This window comes from Schistocerca gregaria, chromosome 4 (assembly GCF_023897955.1).
Source record: "Schistocerca gregaria isolate iqSchGreg1 chromosome 4, iqSchGreg1.2, whole genome shotgun sequence".
Classification (NCBI taxonomy): Eukaryota; Metazoa; Arthropoda; class Insecta; order Orthoptera; family Acrididae; genus Schistocerca; species Schistocerca gregaria.
In genome coordinates this window covers 434,918,350-434,944,234 of record NC_064923.1, presented here as the reverse complement: position 1 = coordinate 434,944,234, position 25,885 = coordinate 434,918,350, and the positions used below count along the sequence as shown (strand labels likewise).

The following is a 25,885-nucleotide window of genomic DNA, read 5'->3' as shown; positions in this document are numbered from 1 at the left end:
CCGTCGTAGACTCGGAGCGGCCGCTCCCAGCTCTGTTACGGACTGGCGCCTGACGTTTACACCCAGCGTTCATTTGCCGAGGGGCGTCCTGCCCTCGATCAGCGAAAGCGCCGACTCGTTGATTTACGAACTGAGCATCTCTTAAGCCTGTAAGTGTGACGGGTTACGAGTCGAGGTAAGAAGAAAGCGGCTCTTCTCCGGCGGCCGTGAACCACTAAAAATTGTTGCTTCCTGGAACGCCAATACATCACCGTACGCGTTTCTCCTGAGCTCCCGTACGCCCTCGCCGCTTCCTCGTCTTGTAGAATGCCAGGGGTCACGGAGCGTCACAAAAAGAGTGCAATGTCGTCGTCAATTATACGTAGAAGCAGCAAAAATGCAAGGGGGCACATATGCCAGCCATAAAACACGCATATGATGTAACACTGCTGCCTGGAAATATGGAATGCTCGCAACAGCTGTTTAGCATTCTGAATGGGTTAATTAGAGCAGAACTGGTGTTAATGTGAGCAAAGCAATACCAGTAGTTACGCAGGTTAACAGAAAATGAAGTAGTATGCTAAAATGAGGCCGAGTAAAGAATACCTATACAAGGGTAGACAAAATATGGAAACACCAAACGCACAACACACTACTATGCCTAAAACGGCGTAGGAAACCCGTTGGCATTCAAATCAGCTCCCAATAGTCTCAGAGAGGATAAATGTTAACCACCACTTGGAAAGTAGGTTACAAATCAGGTTAATAAAGTAGCTCACGCGGCGTATGTTCGCTTTGTCGGACAACAACAAAGTTATTGACTGTGGGTGGTATCGTCAGAATGGAAATAATGAAGTCACTCTAAAAGTGATTAACTTTGCACTTATCTTGAATGGATTCACACGTAAATTTCGTCGAAGTTGCTATGGCTCATTCTGTTGATTCTAGGGTGATTCCACTTTGACGGCTAGAAGGTCCAGATCTGTATTTTAGGAATATTTGAAGACCAAACAAATGCGTTTTTCAGGAAATTCTTAATGATCAAGCAATTCCAGATCAGAAATGGTAGAAATAATTTGTGACTTGGTGTTCACGCTACCCAAGGCAAAGGTCCCGAGTTCGAGTCTCGGTCAGGCACACAGTTTTAATCCGCCAGGAGGTTTGAGGTCCTGCATGATTTTAGCAGGAACCTTACGTCATTCTTTGTGCGAAATGGTGACAAATCCTGGTAACAATTATGGGGTGGGTAGCACTCACGCACCATTCTCTCTAAAGTAGACCACAAACCTCAACAATGTTGAGATCTGGTGACTGTGGTGGCTAGACGAAATGCAGCAGTTCAACCATCTTCTCACCAGATCAGACGTGGGCGACGCCAGGTGTGTGGACAGAGGCCCTCTCGTCTTCGAACACAACGTCACCACCGGGGAACAAACATTGTACCATGGGATATACCTAATCAGCCAAAATGGTCGCATAATCCTTGGCAGCAACGGATCTTGCAAAATAACCAAGGACCCCAGATCATCACCGAAAATCCGACATGTTTCACTCTTTGGACATAAACTTAGCCAGACGATGGAAACAGCGTCAAACAAGTCTCATCCAACCAAATGACTTTCTTCCGTGCTCCATAGTCCAGTTTTTATGGCTTCGGCACGGCGATTTCCTCTTACGGGTATTTGCAGCACTGACGAGTGGTTTTGAAGTTCCAGCTCGCCCAGCAGTTTCCAGCGTATGGAGCTCCCTTCCTATTGTTTTGGCGCTGACAGTGTTCAGTGCGACATACTGTTTAGCAGCAACTTTTGCAACTGTCGTTCACTTACTTTCCGGTTCGGTCATCTTCAAAAAGTGGCCGTCACTTAACTGATGATGTTCTTCCGCTTTCCTTGGATGCGGTATAAATCTTCGATAAGGTGCCTCTTCAATCATCGGACACTTGGGCTGCCTCGGCACCCACCATATGAGCACCAAGATCTCCACAGGCTCTGTTCTGACCACCAGTGACACCTGAAATGTACTGAAGAGATTGCACAGGTACAAAAATGGTTCAAATGGATCTGAGCACTATGGGACTTAACATCTGATGTCATCAGTCCCCTAGAACTTAGAACTACTTAAACCTGACCAACCTAGGCAGTAGCGGTCGCGCGGTTCCACACTGAAGCGCCTACAACCCCTAGGCCACAGCGGCCGGCACACAGGTACCGTTCGTGGTCAGATACAATAGCGCAAGCTGTGCCGTCAGGAAGATGAACATATCGACCCCTCGAAGATACGGGATATGGATTAGGGAAAAGAAGGAGAAGCTATTTATAGACTGAAAACAGTTTTCTTTATATATCTGATGTACAATTAATTGCAGTGTTTATTCCCCTTTTTTACATGTTCTGAAGTCGACAGCCTTTTCCTTAATGGATAATGGATGTTGAAGACGAAAATAAACTTGATTGAACTTTTTACCTTTCGCGATTTTTCAGCTCTTAGGGACCTGCTTTTCCTTTTGTTGCATTTGCTTTTTGTGCACTTAACTATCCGGTGTCTGGATGCAAAACTGATGAAATTACAGTTATACAGAGTGTTGGGTGTGTTAGTGGGAATGTTTTGGGCATTGGTACCTTAATATGTACCCACTTTAGTGTGTTAGTTATTTTTTCTCTGCATCTAACAGTCTCCCCGCAAACGCGTCACATAATTTACTACCCGATGTTTTCTGTACGGTCGTAACTGCACCACAAAGTCGACTAAGCCTGTCAGTATAGACTAACCATGTTGCGTCCACGCACGCATACTTCAGCATCTAACTTGTTGCTAGCGGGAAAACCAGCTATTGGATTGCTCTTGCCATATGTTCTTGATACTAACCAACCTAAAAACATACTACTCCTAATATCTATTATTATTAGTCTGCAAATTAATTAAGTACTGATGTAATGTTGTTCAGTGGATCGTCCTCAGCCAGTTAAAAGTTTCCCCTTGTTCCCCTAACACCCTCTACATTTATTAAGACTATGTTCACAGGGATGCACGTAAACGCTCCTGAATTGACCAGCACTTGAATTAGCTTATCGCACCTCTTAATACCTTAAAGATTGTCTGCAACTGTCTGGAATAGTGGGTGCAATGTAGCAATCAATATCGCCGTAATTTTGTGGTTCAATGGGATCTAATAATCGAGAGTGGAAAGAAACTTGGAGACCATCTTCCTGGCTGAATTATAGCCATTGTCGAGGTTAGAGACGGCCTTAGCGTGATGTCTCCTGAGGAGTGACTAATTTTTTTGATCTGTGTGTGAGCATCTTAGCACACAGGGTTAATGCAGGTTTCTTTGAGGCAGTTTTTCTTGAAGTTTTTCCGGTGTATCAAATGTTCCATCATTTTTCGGGTGTCCATCCGGAATATTTTTAATTCTTCTTCCGATATTTCTGCTGAAGGTTTTTCAGCCATTCTCAAGGTGTGCAACTTGCAAGTTTTTAGATCATTTTACACACTGTGGAGATAACATTGTTGGTAACAAGTGCGTAAAATAAAGCAAGCGCAGAATAAATGAATCCACACTGCTTACGAAGTACGTTATTGATTATTATGAATGGCATATGTTGGAATGCCAGGCAGTATAGACGTAGAACAATATTTCCTTTGAGAAATATTCCAACATATCACATTCATGATAATCGGGAACATACCTCGTAAGCACAGTGGACTCGCTGATTCTGCGCTTGACTTTTTACACTCTCAGACGCATGAAAGGTAGTCAACCGAAATATCGGAACAATAATTAAAAAATATCCAGCACACACGCTCGTAAACGGTGGAACATTCCTCATGGGCGTCCAAAACGCATTGTACATTCATAATTAACGATTATGTTGTACAGGGTACAAGTTCAGATATTGTGATCCTTAATGCCTTAATATGTACCCATTTCAGTGTGTTAGTCGTTTTTCTCTGCATCTATCAGTCTGCACCACTAAGTGGACTAAGCCAGTCAGTGAAAACTAAACGTTTTGCATCTACGCATCCACACTTCAACACCTGATCTGGTGCCCAGAGAAAAATAAACGTCCTTGATACTAATCAACCAAAAAACATACTACTCCTAACAGCTGCAGTTATTAGTCTGCAAATGAAGTAAATAGAAATGTAATGTTGTTCAGTACACTGTCCTCAGTCACCAATAAAAATATCAGCACTTAAAACCCTAACACCCTAGATTATTCGTTTTGGTCCAGTGTAGCCAGCTTCGTTACTGGAACTCGAGTACATCCTATACTTGATTCAGAATACACCAGGTGCAACTGGCCTTGACGTCGCTTTCTGCATTCCAGTAGCCTCTCTTTTCGTATTTTACGAGGCTCCGGCCTCTCCCGATAGGCTTTTCGCGGATGATGCTGTTGTGTACAGAGAAGTCGCAGCAAATACATGCAGAGTATCGACGCTTGGTGCACGGGTTGGCAGTAGACTGCCACGTAAATACACGTAGCGTATTGCACCTAAACAAACATAAGGACCCTTTACTATTTGATTACACGATTGCAGAACAATCGCTGGGAGCAGTTGCATCCATAAAACATTTAGGAGTAATACAGTTCGGTTTGGACGACAACATAAATTTATCGAGGATAAGGCAGAGGCCACGCTGAGATTCATTCGAGGAATCCTCAGGAAATGTAGATCTTACACAAAGGAAGTAGCTTACAAAACACCCCTATGACCAATACGTTGTTGCTCGTCAGTCTGGGTTGGTTCAAATGGCTCTGAGCACAATGGGACTTAACTTCTGAGGTCATCAGTCCCCTAGAACTTAGAACTACTTAAACCTAACTAACCTAAGGACCTCACACACATCCATGCCCGAGGCAGGATTCGAACCTGCAACCGTAGCGGTCGCGCGGTTCCACACTGTAGCGCCTAGGATCGCTCGGCCACTCCGGCCGGCGTCAGTCTGGGATCCGCACCAGATAGGACTGACAGAAGCAGTAGAGAATATCCAAAGAAGAACTGCACGTTTCTTTACTGGTTCATTTAGTGAGCACGAAAATGACACTGAGATGCCTAGCCAACTCCAGTGGCAGACGGAAAAGAGAGACATTCTGCATCACGGTATGGCCTACTGTTAAAATTGCGAGAGTGTACGTTTCTAGAAATATCACCGTATTGATTCCTGCTATGTATATGTCGTGAAAAGACCGTGAAGATCAAATTAGACAGATTCGAACCCACACGGAGGCTTACCAGCAATCGTTCTACCCGCGATTGGTACGGGACTGGAACAGGGAAAGGGGCAAGTGACAGTGGTACACAAAGTACCCTCCGCTACACATCGTAAGGTGGCTTGCGCGGATAGATGTAGACGTAGTGTAGATGTCTCCCGGCTCAGCTCTCCGGCAGGAAGCCGTTTTCGGTGTCGAGCCGCCGGCGTCCCGTTAACACCTGCTCGCTCAATTTCCTGCGCGTGGAAGCGTTTTTTGTGGCACAGCGGTCCGTCCTCGCTATACCCATTAGGCACGAAATAAAAGCAGCATCACGTTACAGTTCACATCCTGCCCTGTAATCGTTCGGTGGTCTCAGCATCCGGACCAGAGTTAAACCAGTTCTGCTAACACGAACGTGTTGGTCGTGTCAGTTCGACGTAGATAAACGGTGGTCTGCGCAGATTGCAGACTGCAGTATTTTAATTTCATCGAAAGAATGATGCTTCCGTTTAGCAACGGGTATAAAATTATTGTGTGCATTGAGAAGAAGAATGCCATAGGACATGAGGAAAATAATTTCCGTTTTGTGAGAAGCAGTATCGTTTTCCTGGGTGTCAAACGTGTGTTGTAATAACTGTATGAAACTACTTTCAAGGGCATTTCCGAGGTTAGTTTAGCAGCTGTGATGATTATAGTAGATCTTTCTTACTTTACCCACCTCGTCTCATGAAGCATTAGTGCAGTCGCTAAAGACCAGGCGTTGGTACCATCTCTGCGCGCCTGCAGAATCCTCTCTCACCTCTGGACCAGAGCAACGCTTAACATTTTAAACTGATGGGAACCGCTTAAATGATTATATTATTACGTTCTTTTTTTTTAGGCCTCTCTTGCGCAGTCGCAGTTTTACGGATAATAAGGAGCCACGCCGTCTTTTGTGATTGTATGAAATCTTATTTTCACTAGAAGCTTTTCGGCTTATTTACAGTTCTCACGTTTAAAACTACTATTTTACTACCTACTCACGGTTTTTGAGTCTTTCATTGTTTGCATGCATTCTTTTATACACAGGCGTTCGAGTATTAGCACAATCCGCTTTAATGACACAATATTTTCCCGTTTGCATGGCTTTATACATATATCCATGTTCAACTCATGTACTTCGTTTTTATCACGCGGAATGCGATCATATATTGTTTTGTTTCTGTGGTTGCGACAGTGTCTTCTACTTCGCTGTGTGTTCCTGTATATGTGTGTTTCTGTCTCTGTATTCTTCTACGTCTGCATCTTTCTATGTCTGTGTCTTTCTAGGTCTGTGTCTTCCTATGTCTGTATCTTTACTATGTCTGTGTCTTTCTGTGTCTGTCTCTTTCTGTGTCTAAGTCTTTTTATATCCGTGTGTTTCTATGCGCGCGAAAGGGAGAGAGAGAATCGGAACCATAAACACCAAGCAGAATAGTGGACGCTGCCACATGTACAAAACAAAACACGATCACATTCTACATGATCAGAAGAAGGTATATGAGGTGAATATATAAAAATACGCGAAGGAGAAAACATTTTTGTTAGTGCAGTGCACTTTGCTAAAAAAAATTGCTCTGAGCACTATGCGAGTTAACTTCTGAGGTCATCAGCCGCCTAGAACTTAGAACTAATTAAATCTAACTAACCTAAGGACATCACACACATCCATGCCCGAGGCAGGATTCGAACCTGCGACCGTAGCGGTCGCTCGGTTCCAGATTGTAGCGCCTAGAAACGCACGGCCGCTCCGGCCGGCGCACTTTGCTAAAATTCGAAGCCTGTGTATAGCAGAACTCATGGAAATAATATAGGAGAAAAAAGGAGAAAAAGAAGTAATTTTAAATATGAGACTGAGTGAGTGGCGCAGTGGTTAGCACTGTGGATTCGCCTTCGGGAGGACGACAGTCCAAACACGCGTCCGGCCTTCCTGATTTATGTTTTCCGCGATTTCCCTAAATCGCTTCAGGGAAATGTCAGGACCGTTTCTTTAAAAGGGCAGGTCCGACTTCCATCCCCATCGTTCCCTAATCCGATCGGACCCATGACCCTGCTATTGCTGCCCTTCTCCCAACGAAACACCTAACTTAAATATGAGAAGTATTTGCTGTCTCATTTAAACCGACCTGTAAACCACAATTATTGCAATGACTATATGTTGTAAGATATGCAAATGATTAGCTTTTCAGAGCAAACACACAAGGTTTGCGCTGGTGGCGACACCTACAACGTGCTGACAAGAGGGAAGTTTCGGACCGATTTCTCATACACAAACAGCAGTTGACCGGCGTTGTCTGGTGAAACGTTGTTGTGACGTCTCGTGTAAGGAGGAGAAATGCGTACCGTCACGTTTCCGACTTTGATAAAGATCGGATTGTAGCCTATCGTGATTGCGGTTTATCCTATCGCGGCATTGCTGCTCGCGTTCGTCGAGATCCAATGACTGTTAGCAGAATATGGAATCGGTGGGTTCAGGAGGGTAATACGGAACGCAGTGCTGGATCAAAACGGCCTCGTATCACTAACAGTCGAGATGACAGGCATCTTATTCGCATGGCTGTGCCGGCCGCGGTGTTCTCGCGGTTCTAGGCGCGCAGTCCGGAACCGTGAGACTGCTGCGGTCGCAGGTTCGAATCCTGCCTCGGGCATGGTTGTGTGTGATGTCCTTAGGTTAGTTAGGTTTAATTAGTTCTAAGTTCTAGGGGACTGATGACCACAGCAGTTGAGTCCCATAGTGCTCAGAGCCATTTGAACCATTTTCGCATGGCTGTAACGGATCGTGCAGCCACGTCCCGATCCCTGAGTGAACAGATGGGAACGTTTGCAAGACAACAACCATCTGCACGTACAGTTCGACGACATTTGCAGCAGCATGGACTATCAGCTCGGAGACCGTGGCTGCGGTTACCCTTGACGCTGCATCACAGACAGGAGCGCCTGGGTGCGCGAATGGCAAAACGTCATTTTTTCGGTTGAATCCATCATGATGGTCGTATCCGTGTTTGGCGACATCGCGGTGAACGCACATTGGAAGTGTGTATTCGTCATCGCCATACTGGCGTATCACCCCGCGTGATGGTATGGGGTGCCATTGGTTGCACGTCTCGGTCACCTATTGTTCGCATTGACGGCACTTTGAACCGTTGACGTTACATTTCAGATGTGTTACGACCCGTGGCTCCACCCTTCATTCGATCCCTACGAAACCCTAAATTTCAGCAGTATACTGCACGACCCCATGTTGCAGGTCCTGTACGGGCCTTTCTGGATACAGAAAATGTTCGACTGCTGCCCTGGCCAGCAGATTCTCCAGATCTCTCACTAATTAAAAAAGTCTGGTCAATGGCTGCCGAGCAAGTGGCTCGTCACAATACGCCAGTCATTACTCTTGATGAACTGTGGTATCGTGTTGAAGCTGCATGGGCAGTTGTACTTGTACACGCCATCCAAGCTCTGTTTGACTCAATGCCAAGGCGTATCAAGGCCGTTATTACGGCCTGAGGTGGTTGTTCTGGGTACTGATTTCTCATGATCTATGCACCCAAATTGCGAGAAAATGTAATCACATGTCAGTTCAAGTATAATATATTTGTCCAATGAATACCCATTTCTTCTTGGTGTAGCAATTTTAATGGCCAGTAGTGTATGTAGGTGTTCACCCAATGGGATGCTTGCACACCGCATTTCAGAGCGCCTTATGCTGATAGGAAATCAAAGTGCCGCTCAGTGAGAGATGGGTGAAGCAGCTGTCGACGCAGTGGCTGTGCAGCGGTGTCCACAGGCAGCTACAGTGGGTGGGGGGAGGCGGACAGTGGCCCAGCGCACCAGCATCCGCGGCCGGCGCGCAGCTGCAGCCGCCACCACCATCGCTATTCGCGTCGCCTCCGCCGACCTCTGTTGTGTATGCCGGTGGCTCCGCACCCGCCGCGGCTCGACGCCTCGCGCCAAACGGCTTTTTTACTTTCACTGCCCTGTCGCTCTCGACGTTTTTAACGGACTGATGCCGCGTCACACGCCGGCGAAGGTACACAGTAGCGAAAGTGGCCGCTCGTTGTCGCTGCGAAGCTAAAGAAATTTCTCCTGCATGAGTGGCTGTTCGCATTGCGATCCCGTGGCCGTTTCCTTCTGAAGCGAGACCTGTACTCGACATGTGTTGTGAGGACTTCATGCTACAGCCTGTCGAAGCTAATACGAGGGGTGGTCGTCAAGTTTTGGTCATCGCCTCAAGAATTAAAGCGATCATAAACGTGATGTTGACGTTTAGTCCTTCACTTTATATTCACCCTTCAATGCGACATATTTCTGTCAAGGATGGAGCACTTGGCGGAGACCTTGGTTGTAAAACTATGCATTTTGGCCGCTATGGAAACATTCGACCTCGCAGTCATTCTGGGATATCTGCTACGCCCTTCTTCGCCAAAAAGGGGGACGGGGAAGGGGGATGAAGCTTGTACAAAATTTAATAGGCCAAAGAAGCAAAATGTGTAACTTAAATGAAATGATCGTACGGAATTGGTGGACGGGAGTCCTCACCTGGGTAAGTTCGGCCGCCGAATTGGAACTCTTTTTTTGCCGGTCGAGCGGTTCTAGGCGCTTCAGTGTGGAATCGCGCGACCGCTACTGTCGCATGTTCGAATTCTGCGTCGGGCATGGATGCGTGTGATGTCCTCAGGTTAGTTAGGTTTAAGCAGTTCTAAGTCTAGGGGACTGATGACCTCAGTCCCATAGTGCTTAGAGCCATTTGAACGTTGTTTTTTTTCTGCAACTTTTTTTCAGTTTAAGCCACACTGAGCGACTTGCGTGTCCATGATGATGACAGCACAGCAGCCAGTGCCCGAGCGGAGAAAATCTGCGACCCGGCCAGAAACCGAATCCGGATGCGCTGCGTGGCAGTCAGACGCTCTGACCACACGGCTAAGGGAGCGGACAGTGTGACAGTGTCCATTACAAAGAAGTGGAGCTCGTCAAGAATGCACTAGCACGGTGACCAACACATAAAGTTCTACTGTCGCCTTTACGAAAAGGGTTAATACACTAACCGAGGAGTCATAGGATGCTGGTCTGGCGTGTTCTTCGTACATCTGGCTGCGATCACCCGCTAGTACGGCGCCATCGAGGAGATAGTAGACAGAAAGCGGTTGAAGGTTAGCGTTTATAAGGGCAGAGGGGGAAAAAGTGCCACGACAAGCGGATGTGGGGAAAGAAAAACTCTGCAGCAGTCTTAGCGGATAGTAGCGTTATCGGTCTATTTATGCCAGAAGCGACAGCTGATGCATGGGTATTGGGAAACCCTAGTAGAGATGTGTTACGGTTGTACGTGGATTCTGACGGTATCTCTTGGGCCAGCAGCGGCGTTAAGGTACCTGCAACACACCAATGACGTCATCGGTAAGGACAGTCTATATCAATAAAAACATAAATGTTAGTTTCTTCAAAACTGTTCATCTCCGAAAGTTTTCGACCGATTGCTTTGAAATTTCGACACAACATTCCGCTGGTGTGCGCGCGTGTTTTGTTTACGTAATTTTTAAATATATATAATATATAAATTTATATAATTTTAATAATTGCGAAACGTTGTAATATTTATAATAGTGAAACGTTATTAGTAAACAAGAAAGTTGTATTTATGGCTTCCTGGTTTATGATTAAAATACTACTACAGAAACAGAATTTACAGTAATAATAAAAATGGTTCAAGGTCAGAGAGAGGGGAGAAGAGCAGATAGACAGAGGGATGGAAGAAAATAGACATAAAAGACGAGGAGGATATGGACAGAGAGAGGGAGCAGAAGAAGAGGGGGAGAGGGGGGAGGGGAGGGTAAGTTGGACAGAGAGGGGGACGGAGGGACAAAGAGGAGATAGAGAGAGGAGAAGGAAGTGATGTGTAGAGAAAGAGAGAAGGACAAGGAGATGGACAAAGAAAGGGGAGACGAAGATGGACAGAGGCAGGGGAAAGAAAGAGATTACGACGTACATCTAACGCTTTCTTTTCCATTTAAGCAGACTGGGCCACAGCAAAGTGTGACTGGGTGCAGAGCGGTTTTGATTATAAATGCGGTCGCTCGTTATGTAGAGCCGTGTTTAGCTCGTTTTTTTTCCATGTGCTCGGCATCCCTGTTTTCGTCGATTTATAGGCTGTATGAGCGCAGCTGGCGGTGCAAGTCAGTTTTCCTTTTACACAGAGTTTCGACTTCATTGCGTTGTTTGTGTGCCTAGCTTAAACCAATCATAGGATGCTTTTTTTTGCGTGGTTGTGCTTACATCTACGTAAGGCCGTAGTTCCCCAGATTAAGACGAAGGAGTTAGAGTATCTCGAATATGGTGAGATTCTCGAGTTATCGAGATGGACGTGTTGGAGCTGCGTTACCTTCGTCTGGGGCTGTTTATGTTATCATCGATGTAACAGGCGTCGTGTACATGGAGTGACTGTCCTGTGCAGAATGATCTGGGGCCTTGTGGAGCAAAAACACGCCTTTGTACAGGTTCACAGGACGTTTCGTCTTGATAGCCACCTGCAGGGTCGACAGCCCAATTCGGCAGTATGCTCATGTGAGGGTTTTCATTTGTGTCTTACGACCATAACCAGCTAGCTGCAAATCATGGCATTCCCAAAAAAACACTCAGCATTACTTTGCCCTATGATGACCGAAACTTCTTTCTCGCGGTTGGTGAATCCACATGCCTCCACTGCTCGCTTTGCTCCTTGCTTGCATACTTCTAAAGAAACGGCGTGGCCTCGCCTGACACATATGCAGCATTTCCGCAGCAGTCTCACTTCGGCGGGTTTTTACAGTGGATGGTGGAGAGTCACGAAGCCCAGCGGACGCCACCTTTCTTATGTTAAAAATGTTGTGCAACACTGATCCATGACTCCTTTCCAGTTACTTCTTAACGAAATTTAATCTAGCTGCGGACGCAAAATTGAGAAGACCAAAGCCAACTGTGCGCCTGTAAGGCAACAGTGAATCTTGGAACAAATTAAGCTACGATTTTGTTCCTCTTTTCTGTTTTCTTCTCCACGATTAGACTAATATGGGCTTTAAATGATTTTATATAAAACTCTAATGGCTCTAAGCAGCATGGGACTTAACATCTGAGGTCATCAGTCCCCTAGACTTAGAACTAATTAAACGTAACTAAGGACATCACACACATCCACGCCCGAGGTAGGATTCGAACCTACGACCGTAGCAGCAACGTGGTTCCGGACTGAAGCGCCTAGAACCGCACGGTCACAAAGGCCGGTCTTAATATAATGCTTCTTATTTACTTTCTTCAGACTGTACAAATGCTGTAATACATCAGAGATATAATTCCGCCTTCATTCTTACTCTTGCGTAGACTATAGCCATCAGATGAGGAAAACAATTCTCTTTTAATGTCAATAAAATTCTTCTGGGTTAGAGACCGCATTGTCATTTATAAAATTCCAACGTTTCGGCGTCTGTTGCATGACGCCTTCCTCAGGGTGTGTAGCAACACACCCTGAGGAAGGCGTCATGCAACAGACGCCGAAACGTTGGAATTTTATAAATGACAATGCGGTCTCTAACCCAGAAGAATTTTATTGACATTGACAACGGCCGCGGAAGCCTACGGTTACATTTAAATCTCTTTTAAATTAAATAAAAAGGTTACGCGGGATTTGTCCCAGGAAAGTTTAGGTCGGATCAAGGTCTTGACGGTATGGAGGATCGTGAAGAGATGCTATCCTGACTTCGGCCAATCAGTTGCTTCAGTATGCCATCCGCCGTATGTTGCTTATCAAACTGGTGTTCGCCTCCATAGATGAATATTCAGTACGGCTGACTGCCCTGCAGGGCGCCCGGGTTTGATTCCCGGCCGGGTCGGATACTTAATCTGCTGGGGGACTGAGATTTGTGTTGTCCTTATCATCATTATTTCATCATCGTCGACGCGCAAGTCGCCGAAGCGGTGTGAACTAAAAAGATGTGGACTACGCCGGTAAATAAATAGAAATTAACTGCGTCATTCAGTCTGACGACAGCTGTACGATTATCCGACGTTCGCCACCTTGCCGTCGGCAGCAAGTAAGAGATGGCTTATTGTGCACCTGCAGTGACGAGCACACCAGGGCGAGGTGGCGGTGGAGTGGGAATGAAGGGCGACGCGCCAGTAAGTCAGTCGGTTATCGGGTTGAACGACACGGCGCGGAGAACCGGTTCCCGGGAAACAGGGGAGATGCGACCAGCCAGTGAGCAGGTTCCTACATCTGCCGCTACGCAGCGCGCTGCGCAGTCCATTGGAATCGCTGCCCGCTGCTATAACCCAACTCTGCCGTTTATCTTACCTGTTACCGATGGCACTGTAGGTTAAAATCAAGAAATGAAATAGTGATTAACCCTCAGTTTATCATCTTCGCTGTCCGATGTATTCTTTGAAAGAAAGAGACGTTATTCCCGCAAAATCCTGGAAGTTTAGGGAACCGGTATTTCATCAAGAGTGTGCGACGGTCTGATGGCATTATCGTTACGAAATACTCTCCGCAACGCGCTGTTCAGTGGCTGGCACAATGGGAGAGTAGATGTAGTTGTAGGTGCAGAAGGCCTCTTCGTGACTTCTCCATACATTTTCAGTTCTACGCAGGCAAGTTTGTCTTTTATTACTGAATCATATTTCGTCGCCGTGATCGAATGAGTGATAGCCGGTTCAAACGCTGGTGCTGAAAGAATGTTCACCAATATTTAGTATACGTTAAGAGGAGAAGTAGATCCGTGATTTTTTTTCACGTGACTGTGAGCCAATTATTTGAATTAAGTTCCAAATTGCTCTGCAGTCTCTCTGGGACTGAGGGCGTCTGCCATTGTTGGTGGCGAACCTTACGTCAGTTAATTGCGTTAAGCTCGGAGGGTCATTGTGATGCCGTTGGAGAGGAGTAGGCTATGTACCGGAGCTGGGTTTCATTTTCTCTCTTTCTTACATTTCTACGGCCTATCAACCGACGTACTGATATTTAAAACCAGCTTTCATTCGCAGAGTGAAAGTTGCTAAACTGAAGCGTGTATGGAAGTCTATAACTTGATTTCCAACTCAAATTATCATTATGCGCTACCAGAATTTTTGCAACGTTTCGTTTCATTTATTTCCTCTTAACAATGTTCTACTGTTGGTGTCGAAAAGCGTTAGGTTGGCGCATAAATTCGTAGTATATTTCCGTAAGTTTAGTAAACACAACAGAAACATAACACAGACTCTGGTCATCAATAATATATTCGCCTTCACTATTTACAACAGTCTGCCAACGTTGCGGTAATTTTTCGATTCGGCGACTATTGAAATCACGTGGTACTGAGGCGACGAACTCGTTGAGCCACACTCGAACCACATTTTCATCCTGAAAGGAAATTCCTGAGACTGGTTGGATGCAGCTCTCCATGCTACTCTATCCTATGCAAGCTGCTTCGTCTCCCAGTACGTACTGCAGCCTACATCCTTCTGAATGTGCTTACTGTATTCATCTCTTGGTCCCCCTCTACGATTTTTACCCTCCACGCTGCCCTCCAGTACTAAATAAGTGATCCGTGGATGCCTCAGAACATGTCCTACCAACCGATCCTTTCTTCTATTCAAGGTGAACCACATATTTCTCTTCTCCCCAATAATATTCAATATCTCCTCATTAGTTATGTGGTCTATCCATCTAATCTTCAGCATTCTTCTATAGCACCATATTTTGAAAGCTTATATTCTCTTCTTTGCCTATAGTATTTACCGTCCATGTTTCACTTTCATATATGGCTACACTCCATACAAATACTTTTAGAAAATAAGACTTACTGCCACTTAAAACCTATATTCAATGTTAACAAATTTCTCTTCTTCAGAAACGCTTTCCTTGCCATTGCCAGTCTACATTTTATATCTTCTCTACTTCGACCATCATCAGTTAGTTTGCTCCCCAAATAGCAAAACTCCTTTACTACTTTAAATGTGTCAGTCCCCAGTCTAATTCCATCAGCATCACCCGAGTTAACTCGACTGCATGCCTTTATCCTCGTTTTGTTTTTGTTGATGTTCATCTTTTATCCTCCTTTCAAGACACTGTCAACTGCTCTTCCAAGTCCTTTGCTGTCTCTGACAGAATTACAATGTCATCGGTGAACCTTAAAGTTTTTATTTCTTCTCCGTGGATTTAAATACCTACTCCGAATTTTTCTTTTCTTTCCTTTATTTCTTGCTCAATATACAAACTGATAACATCGGGGAGAGGCTACAACCCTGTATCACTCCCTTCCCAACCACTGCTTCCCTTTCATGTCATTGAAAACGTCTGGCCAATGGTGGCCGAGCAACTGGCTCATTACAATACGCCAGTCATTACTCTTGATGAACTGCAGTATCGTGTTGAAGCTGCATGAGCAGCTGTACCTGTACACGCCATCCAAGCTCTGTTTGACTCAATGCCCAGGCGTATCAAGGCCGTTATTACGGCCAGAGGTGGTTGTTCCGGGTACTGATTTCTCAGCATCTATGCACGCAAATTGCGTGAAAATGTAATCCCATGTCAGTTCAAGTGTAATATACACTCCTGGAAATGGAAAAAAGAACCATACTTGCTCCGGACACTGCGAGAGGGCTGTATAAGCAATGATCACAAGCACGGCACAGCGGACACACCAGGAACCGCGGTGTTGGCCGTCGAATGGCGCTAGCTGCGCAGCATTTGTGCACCGCCGCCGTCAGTGTCAGCCAGTTTGCCGTGGCATACGGAGCTCCATCGCAGTCTTTAACACTGGTAGCATGCCGCGACAGCTTGGACGTGAACCGTATGTGTAGTTGACGGACTTTGAGCGAGGGCGTATAGTGGGGATGCGGGAGGCCGGGTGGACGTACCGCCGAATTGCTCAACACGTGGGGCGTGAGGTCTCCACAGTACATCGATGTTGTCGCCAGTGGTCGGCGGAAGGTGCACGTGCCCATCGACCTGGGACCGGACCGCAGCGACGCACGGATGCACGCCAAGACCGTAGGATCCTACGCAGTGCCGTAGGGGACCGCACCGCCACTTCCCAGCAAATTAGGGACACTGTTGCTCCTGGGGTATCGGCGAGGACCATTCGCAACCGTCTCCATGAAGCTGGGCTACGGTCCCGCACACCGTTAGGCCGTCTTCCGCTCACGCCCCAACATCGTGCAGCCCGCCTCCAGTGGTGACGCGACAGGCGTGAATGGAGGGACGAATGGAGACGTGTCGTCTTCAGCGATGAGAGTCGCTTCTGCCTTGGTGACAATGATGGTCGTATGCGTGTTTGGCGCCGTGCAGGTGAGCGCCACAATCAGGACTGCATACGACCGAGGCACACAGGGCCAACACCCGGCATCATGGTGTGGGGAGCGATCTCCTAGACTGGCCGTACACCTCTGGTGATCGTCGAGGGGACACTGAATAGTGCACGGTCCATCCAAACCGTCATCGAACCCATCGTGCTACCATTCCTAGACCGGCAAGGGAACTTGCTGTTCCAACAGGACAATGCACGTCCGCATGTATCCCGTGCCACCCAACGTGCTCTAGAAGGTGTAAGTCAACTACCCTGGCCAGCAAGATCTCCGGATCTGTCCCCCATTGAGCATGTTTGGGACTGGATGAAGCGTCGTCTCACGCGGTCTGCACGTCCAGCACGAACGCTTTTCCAACTGAGGCGCCAGGTGGAAATGGCATGGCAAGCCGTTCCACAGGACTACATCCAGCATCTCTACGATCGTCTCCATGGGAGAATAGCAGCCTGCATTGCTGCGAAAGGTGGATATACACTGTACTAGTGCCGACATTGTGCATGCTCTGTTGCCTGTGTCTATGTGCCTGTGGTTCTGTCAGTGTGATCATGTGATGTATCTGACTCCATGAATGTGTCAATAAAGTTTCCCCTTCCTGGGACAATGAATTCACGGTGTTCTTATTTCAATTTCCAGGAGTGTATTTGCCCAATGAATACCCGTTTATCATTTGCATTTCTTCTTGGTGAAGCAATTTTAATGGCCAGTAGTGTATAAATAAACCCATAACAACCGTAATAAAAACATACAAAAGAAAAACACCACGAAGTTATGCACCAAATTAACATATCTTGCATGGTACTCAATTGCACTGATGAGCCAAAACGTTATGACCACATTACTGGCACGCTACAAGGTAAGGAAAGTGTATAAGGAAAGTAGAGACGAGTAAGGAATCATTCTACCGACGGCAAGGGTCGCAAATAAGGAAATCCGCTGACACAAACATCTTTGGCAAATGACAGATTTTTATAGCGCGGCAACTCTGAAATGACGAGCCTGATGGGCTATTCTCGTGCTAGTGTCGACAGCATTTACGCAAAGCGTTTGTACGTTGGCGAAACCACCAGCATGCGAGAATGGGTAATACACGCTCGTTGGGCATTTTGATCATAACAGCCATACATGATATCGACCTTTACCGCAATTGGTAAACGGTCCATTCTAACACGGGTAATGTATCACGAAGCAAATACCGTCCGCACTGGCGGAATGTTACGTGATAGCACGTACTTATACGTTTGTGACTATTACAGCGCCATCTATCACAAAGCGAAAAAAGTGGTCCAACTGAAACATTTATATTTCTTTGCGTACTACACGAATATGTAATAAAAATGGGTGTTCCTATTTTTAAAAAAAACGCAGTTGATATCCGTTTGACCTATGACAACGCCATCTAGCAGGCCAACCATAGTGCCATCTGGTTTCCCCCTTCAAGCTAGACAAGTTTCGTATTTGTATTGTTTTCGTTTGACGCTTATTTCGTGAGATATTTGGCCCGGTCACGATCAATGGACCACCCTGTATATTGTATTTAAGTTTATATGATACTCTATATGAACATGCTAACAGAGGTAAAAAATAGTTGAAAAAACACACAAATTTTATGCTGAAAAAAAGTAATCCAACTCTCCCTGATTTACCCTGTATTTTGTCTAATCGGTGTATGTGAAATATTTTTCAGAGTTATGTGACAGTGCATTTTCAGAGATAATTTTAGAGGATATTTCGTTTCTTTCCCTTTATCTGTAGATTTATGGAGAACTTCATTATAATGCCCGTCTCATCGATGAATACCTTATGATAATTTTATCTCGACATGTCGTTCAGTTAAGGCGACAAGTCCCGGATCAAAAATTTATGAATAACAGCGATATTTCTTACACAGCTCGGCAAACATACTGCCCAAGGAGAATATATCGTCTTGTGTGTTGTTGTTGTTGTCTTCAGTCCTGAGACTGGTTTGATGCAGCTCTCCATGCTACTCTATTCTGTGCAAGCTGCTTCATCTCCCAGTACCTACTGCAACCTACATCCTTCTGAATCTGCTTAGTGTACTCATCTCTCGGTCTCCCTCTACGATTTTTACCCTCCACGCTGCCCTCCAATGCTAAATTTGTGATCCCTTGATGCCTCAAAACATGTCCTACCAACCGATCCCTTCTTCTAGTCAAGTTGTGCCACAAACTTCTCTTCTCCCCAATCCTATTCAATACCTCCTCATTAGTTACGTGATCTATCCACCTTATCTTCAGTATTCTTCTGTAGCACCACATTTCGAAAGCTTCTATTCTCTTCTTGTCCAAACTAGTTATCGTCCATGTTTCACTTCCATACATGGCTACACTCCAAACAAATACTTTCAGAAACGACTTCCTGATACATAAATCTATATTCGATGTTAACAAATTTCTCTTCTTCAGAAACGCTTTCCTTGCCATTGCCAGTCTACATTTTATATCCTCTCTACTTCGACCATCATCAGTTATTTTACTTCCTAAATAGCAAAACTCCTTTACTACTTTAAGTGTCTCATTTCCTAATCTAATTCCCTCAGCATCACCCGACTTAATTCGACTACATTCCATTATCCTCGTTTTGCTTTTGTTAATGTTCATCTTATATCCTCCTTTCAAGACACTGTCCATTCCGTTCAACTGCTCTTCCAAGTCCTTTGCTGTCTCTGACAGAATTACAATGTCATCGGCGAACCTCAAAGTTTTTACTTCGTCTCCATGAATTTTAATACCTACTCCAAATTTTTCTTTTGTTTCCTTTACTGCTTGCTCAATATACAGATTGAACAACATCGGGGAGAGGCTACAACCCTGTCTCACTCCTTTCCCAACCACTGCTTCCCTTTCATGCCCCTCGACTCTTATTACTGCCATCTGGTTTCTGTACAAATTATAAATAGCCTTTCGCTCCCTGTATTTTACCCCTGCCACCTTTAGAATTTGAAAAAGAGTATTCCAGTCAACATTGTCAAAAGCTTTCTCTAAGTCTACAAATGCTAGAAACGTAGGTTTCCCTTTTCTTAATCTTTCTTCTAAGATAAGTCGTAACGTCAGTATTGCCTCACGTGTTCCAACATTTCGACGGAATCCAAACTGATCCTCCCCGAGGTCTGCATCTACCAGTTTTTCCATTCGTCTATAAAGAATTCGTGTTAGTATTTTGCAGCCGTGGCTTATTAAACTGATAGTTCGGTAATTTTCACATCTGTCAGCACCTGCTTTCTTTGGGATTGGAATTATTATATTCTTCTTGAAGTCTGAGGGTATTTCGCCTGTCTCATACATCTTGCTCACCAGCTGGTAGAGTTTTGTCATGACTGGCTCTCCCAAGGCCGTCAGTAGTTCTAATGGAATGTTGTCTACTCCGGGGGCCCTGTTTCGACTCAGGTCTTTCAGTGCTCTGTCAAACTCTTCACGCAGTATCGTATCTCCCATTTCGTCTTCATCTACATCCTCTTCTATTTCCATAATATTGTCCTCAAGTACATCGCCCTTGTATAAACCTTCTATATACTCCTTCCACCTTTCTGCCTTCCCTTCTTTGCTTAGAACTGGGCTGCCATCTGAGCTCTTGATATTCATACACGTGGTTCTCTTCTCTCCAAAGGTCTCTTTAATTTTCCTGTAGGCAGTATCTATCTTACCCCTAGTGAGATAAGCTTCTACATCCTTACATTTGTCCTCTAACCATCCCTGTTTACCCATTTTGCACTTCCTGTCGATCTCATTTTTGAGACGTTTGTATTCCTTTTTGCCTGCTTCATTTACTGCAGTTTTATATTTTCTCCTTTCATCAATTAAATTCAATATTTCTTCTGTTACCCAAGGATTTCTAGCAGCTCTCGTCTTTGTACCTACTTTATCCTCTGCTGCCTTCACTACTATATCCCTCAGAGCTACCCATTCTTCTTCTACTGTATTTCTTTCCCCTATTCCTGTCAATTGTTCCCTTATGCTCTCTCTGAAACTCTGTACAACCTCTGGTTCTTTCAGTTTATCCAGGTCCCATCTCCTTAATTTCCCACATTTTTGCAGTTTCTTCAGTTTTAATCTACAGGTCATAACCAATAGATTGTGGTCAGAGTCCACATCTGCCCCTGGAAATGTCTTACAACTTAAAACCTGGTTCCTAAATCTCTGTCTTACCATTATATAATCTATCTGATACCTTTTAGTATCTCCAGGGTTCTTCCACGTATACAACCTTCTTTCATGATTCTTAAACCAAGTGTTAGCTATGATTAAGTTATGCTCTGTGCAAAATTCTACTAGGCGGCTTCCTCTTTCATTTCTTAGCCCCAATCCATATTCACCTACTATGTTTCCTTCTCTCCCTTTTCCTACACTCGAATTCCAGTCACCCATTACTATTAAATTTTCGTCTCCCTTCACTATCTGAATAATTTCTTTTATTTCATCACACATTTCTTCAATTTCTTCATCATCTGCAGAGCTAGTTGGCATATAAACTTGTACTACTGTAGTAGGTGTGGGCTTCGTATCTATCTTGGCCACAATAATGCGTTCACTATGCTGTTTGTAGTAGCTTACCCGCATTCCTATTTTCCTATTCATTATTAAACCTACTCCTGCATTACCCCTATTTGATTTTGTGTTTATAACCCTGTAGTCTTGTGTACAAAATTATTTTATCGCCCTTTTTTTCAGCCTCATGTCACACAAATTATATCATAATGGATTTCTACTTCTTAGGAACTCATAATCTGGTAATCTGTTTAGAAAGAAAGAAAAAACGGGAATTAGAAAATACAGTGAAACTACATTACAAACGCAAACTACTTGTATGTACGGCAACACACCCTTCACTGCGGCACACAATAAGTCGTCACTACTCAACTGAACTGACCAGGAGAAGTCTTCGCAATGTAAACATATCAGCGCCCTAATTTGTGGAACTGAAGAATACGTGTAACTAGCCAGCCGGTGTGGCCGAGCGGTTCTAGGCGCTTCAGTCTGGAACCGCGCGGCCGCTACGGTCGCAGGTTGGAATCCTGCCTCGGGCATGGATGCGTGTGATGTCGTTTGGTTAGCTAGGTTTAAGTAGTTTTAAGTTCTAGGGGACTGATGACCTCAGATATTAAGTCTCATAGTGCTCAGAGCCATTTGAACCATTTTGATACGTGTAACTGGAAAATAAAGCTTTTTACTCTTAAATCGTAAATACAAGAATAAAAAATTCACAATATTATCGATTTTAGTACACTGCCTGATTAAAATACCCTGTAGCAATCGGATGGAATGGTTTTTGTTTATCGAATTCCTAGGGAATGTTACCTGCCATTATGTGTAGTGTCAAGAGTAAAGTACGGAAGGACATGAACACTTTTTACAGTATTGTGTACAGCATAACGGTTCGGAGACGATAACTGTACCGGTATGAGATACACCCTATCATAAAGCTGCATCTGTGGGGCAGTGGTCTGTGGACAAAACATGACTGAAATTGGACACAATGGAATACCTGTGGTATGAATTACAGCGTTGACTTCGCTCCAGACGCCAGCGTTCAAGATAAATTATCTTTTCTTATTTCCGCTGTTTGGGAAGAATGGGCTGCGTTTCCAGCACAGAAATTCAGACACCTCATTGAAAGTGTCACCAGCAGAGTTCAAACCGTCATAAAGTGGAAGGGTGGACACACCCCATATTAGTGTCCACCAACAGGTGTCCGGATACCCATTTTAAACTAAAACTACACTAGAAAGCATTACGTAAATATTGGTGTGGGTAATACACACTTGCATTACACGCGGGATGTGTGACAGCGATATTCTCAATAAAACAACTTATTTTCTGGCAAGACTATGTGACGTCCCTTCCCTCTTTCTACAGTCGCCGGAAATAGACGCGACTCGTAACGATGTTCGTCCCCGTCGGTGGGACGTGGAACAGCACCTGTAACTCTCGTAAGAACATAACTCCTCGCGTGGTTTAGAAATATTCTGTCATCTGTCCGCAACACTCTTCTCAGTTTGTGCTAACTGGTAATAGTTTATTTTTATTTTAATGCCCGGTTAGTTCCGCGATGAAATAAAATCTTGATTCCTGATTTCATCATTACTGTCGTTTCTCACATCATACATAGCGAGGATGGAATTTGCTGTCTACTATTCCGTTGCTATGCCGTTGCTACGTCAAGGTATTAGCAACGGTCCGACGTAACTCCAGAGATAACTTATGTTGGAGTAAATGTTTTTTTCTTAATACGCCGTAATACTGGTTTAAACTAATCACTCTTCACTGTCTATTATTCATGTACTCACTTAGTCACTTAAAATGTTTAAAGAGTTAGGCGACATGTCAGATTTACCTTTTGATTCAGATTTCATTGTTCTTTTCGTAATTAATTGTTTGGCCCTACAACACACTCACACCGATATGTCATTCAAGATTAACTTCTGTTCAGTTCAGTAATCGTGACGCCGACGACAACTTTTGACTAATCGGTGTACTTGTCTTTCTTCGTGTCTTCGTTTTATTGTGGCCTACTCAAGGCTACGAATTATTTTTCTGTCGTTGATCCATTGCTCTCAAGGTTTGTAACTGTTCATCAGTACGCAGGCTAAGTCCGATATACCAATATCACACAATCGAAGTCTAACACTCGTCTTACTATACCGTCGCGTTGAGAATGGTAGAGATTAACTTTCATCATTCGATTGACTGATCAATACTTCAGTCTCTACCTCACGAATGATCAAACTTCCAAAACTGAAACAATCTAATAGCGTTTGCGTTCAGACAACTATCGCAAAAGTACTCTAGAGCGACTCAAGAGCAGCTAACTAACTGAACATTTCCATATCCTAGTTGCATTGTAGTCGCATTGAATTTCCTTTTCGATGCGACTACAACTCTCTTCCATGGTAAGTATTATCTTTGACTGAATTACTTTCTTGGATTTAACCTTCTATCATATGATTTTGAATTTATTCTATAGATGTTTGATGAAGAATCTATGATAATCCTTTTCTTTTACCTCTCCTTTTTGTATGCTATTCTCAGTATTTGAATGATACAGGTGTTAATCAAAATATTACCGTGTAGATTTTATCGTCAATAGTTGCCGTCACTATCAAGATGACTCACTTCCCTACTTTAAGTTTCCACAAATTTTATGAATTGGGGTTTTCTGTCCTTGGGGCGTTACAATTGCTGTTTAGTTGTCGTGTTCCTGTTTTCTTGTTTCTAATCGTAGTAGTTATTTTTAACGAGAGCTGCTTTACAGGAATGCAATAATTTCTGTAATATCGCCGTTTGTGTTTGTGGTAGTTGGCATATAACCTTTATTTTCCTCAGGTCGCCTCTCGATCGCATCACCTGCGATCGTCAACGACACAGTTACGCTGCCAGCTTCGAATATGTCGCCGACTTTACTTTGTGTACATGTAAAAATATTCGGAATTTTGATTCCCTCTGCTCCACGACCAGCTCGCCAGATATTTGGCTGAAAAACTCCTCACTCTACGATGGGTCAGAACTCGAACATCTAACCTCCCTTCTGGGGTAGAGAATGGAAAGTATACGGAAATAGATGGAAGGTTGTTGTAGAAGCATGACATTCAGGATCTTGTGCAGAAACTGAATGCTCCCGTCTTTACTGTAAGATTGGTCTCCACTATCCCGCATATTGAAACATAAAAGCCTGATTTCTTTACTTGCTTTCACTCTGTTGTCTCATACGGTGTTGTGTTGTTGGGCGACTTTATGCACTCACCGCGAATCTTAGCGCAGAAAGGAGCGCTCAGACTGATTCGCGGTATCAGTTCGCGAACTGTGAGTAAGCCCTTGTTAAGGTGTCCCGAAACTAACTCTGGCATCCCTGCATGAATGTTCCATCATGGGATTCATTGTTGGCGGTACTGACTCATTCAAAAGTGACTGCACCATTCACTAGACGGAAAACTTATATGTACTTGAATAATACTTCCTTAAGCATTTTACGGAAAGCTGTGTCCTATTTAACATGTTTCATTTTCAATGCGCTAATTGATGAGCTCAAGTAGTGGAGGTGTCCTTGGGACACGCTGCTTCTATTCTTCACTGGAGTTCAGAACTTTCCTCTGTAAAGTGCTATTTATTCGTGTACTAGCTAACAATTCTTTCGTGCTCTAAAATCTCTTTAACTAATTTCTTTATAGTTTTTCTAATCAGCATTATGAAAACTACGCTGATCGCACCCCGTTTTGCCCTGCGTAGTGGAGCAGCTCGACCCGGTGTAGCCTCAACAAGTCGTTTGGACGGCCCCTTCAGAAATATTGACCCATGCTGCCCCTATAGCCGTCATTAGTTGCGAAAGTGTTGCCGGTGCAGGATTTTTTGCACGAACGGACCTCTCGATTATGTCCCATAAATGTTCTGGATGGCCAAAACACCAAAACATTCGCTCTAATTGTCGAGAATGTTCTTCAAACCAATTGGGAACAATTGTGGCCAGGTGAAATGGCGCACTGTCGGCCATAAAAAAAGTCAATCTCTCTTGTAGTCTATGAATGCAGCAAATGACCGAACATAACCATTTTCAGTCAATTATCGGTTCTGTTGGACCAGAGGACCCAGTCCATTCCATGTAAACACACCCCACATCATTATGGAGCCACCACTAGGTTGCGCAGTGCCTTATTGGTACTTGGGTTCACAGCTTCGTGCGGTCTGCGTCGCTCTCGAACACTACCGTCAACTGTTACCAACTGAAATCGGAACTCATCTGAGCAGGTCACGATTTTCCAATCACCTACGGTCCAACCGCACGGTCACGAGGCCAGGAGAAGCGCTGCAGGCGATGTCTTGCTGTTAGTAAAGACACTCAGGGCATCGTCTGCTACTGTTCCCCATTAACGTCAAATTTTGCCACACTGTCCTAATTGGAACTTTCGCCATACATCCAAATTGATTTCTGCTGTTGCTTGTCTTTTAGCACTGACAGCTCTCCGCAAACGCCACTGCTCTCAGTCGTTAAGTGAAGGCTGTCGGCCACTCCACTTTTCGTGGTGAGCGGTAATGTGTGAAGTGTGGTATTCTCGACACACTCTTGACACTGTGGATCTCGAAATATTGAATCGGGATTTGGGCGTATTGCGCCAGAAACTAATCAAAAATATTAAACATGGCCGCAAATCAGCAACAGTGTACATCTAAAGAGGATGAAAAAATCAGCCAACCAGTTGCAAAACAAAGGTTTATTAGCCCTTGACCTAGATTTCGATATTTTTAGAAATATCTAAACCTAGGTCAAGGGCTAAGAAACCTTGGTTTTGCAACTGGGTGGCTGATTTTTGAACTTCTTCTAATCAAAAGTAGGCCCAGTGGCCTGGTCCTGAAATACTCTTCGGGTGGTTTACCGTGGTCACA

At 44.5% G+C, this 25,885-nt stretch overlaps 1 protein-coding gene across 1 annotated transcript in view; it reads left to right on the top strand.

The window, feature by feature from the left end:
• LOC126365770 (golgin subfamily A member 6-like protein 7) overlaps window positions 1-25,885 on the top strand; it is a 510,481-nt gene that overhangs the window by 411,772 nt on the left and 72,824 nt on the right. The window lies entirely within an intron of this gene.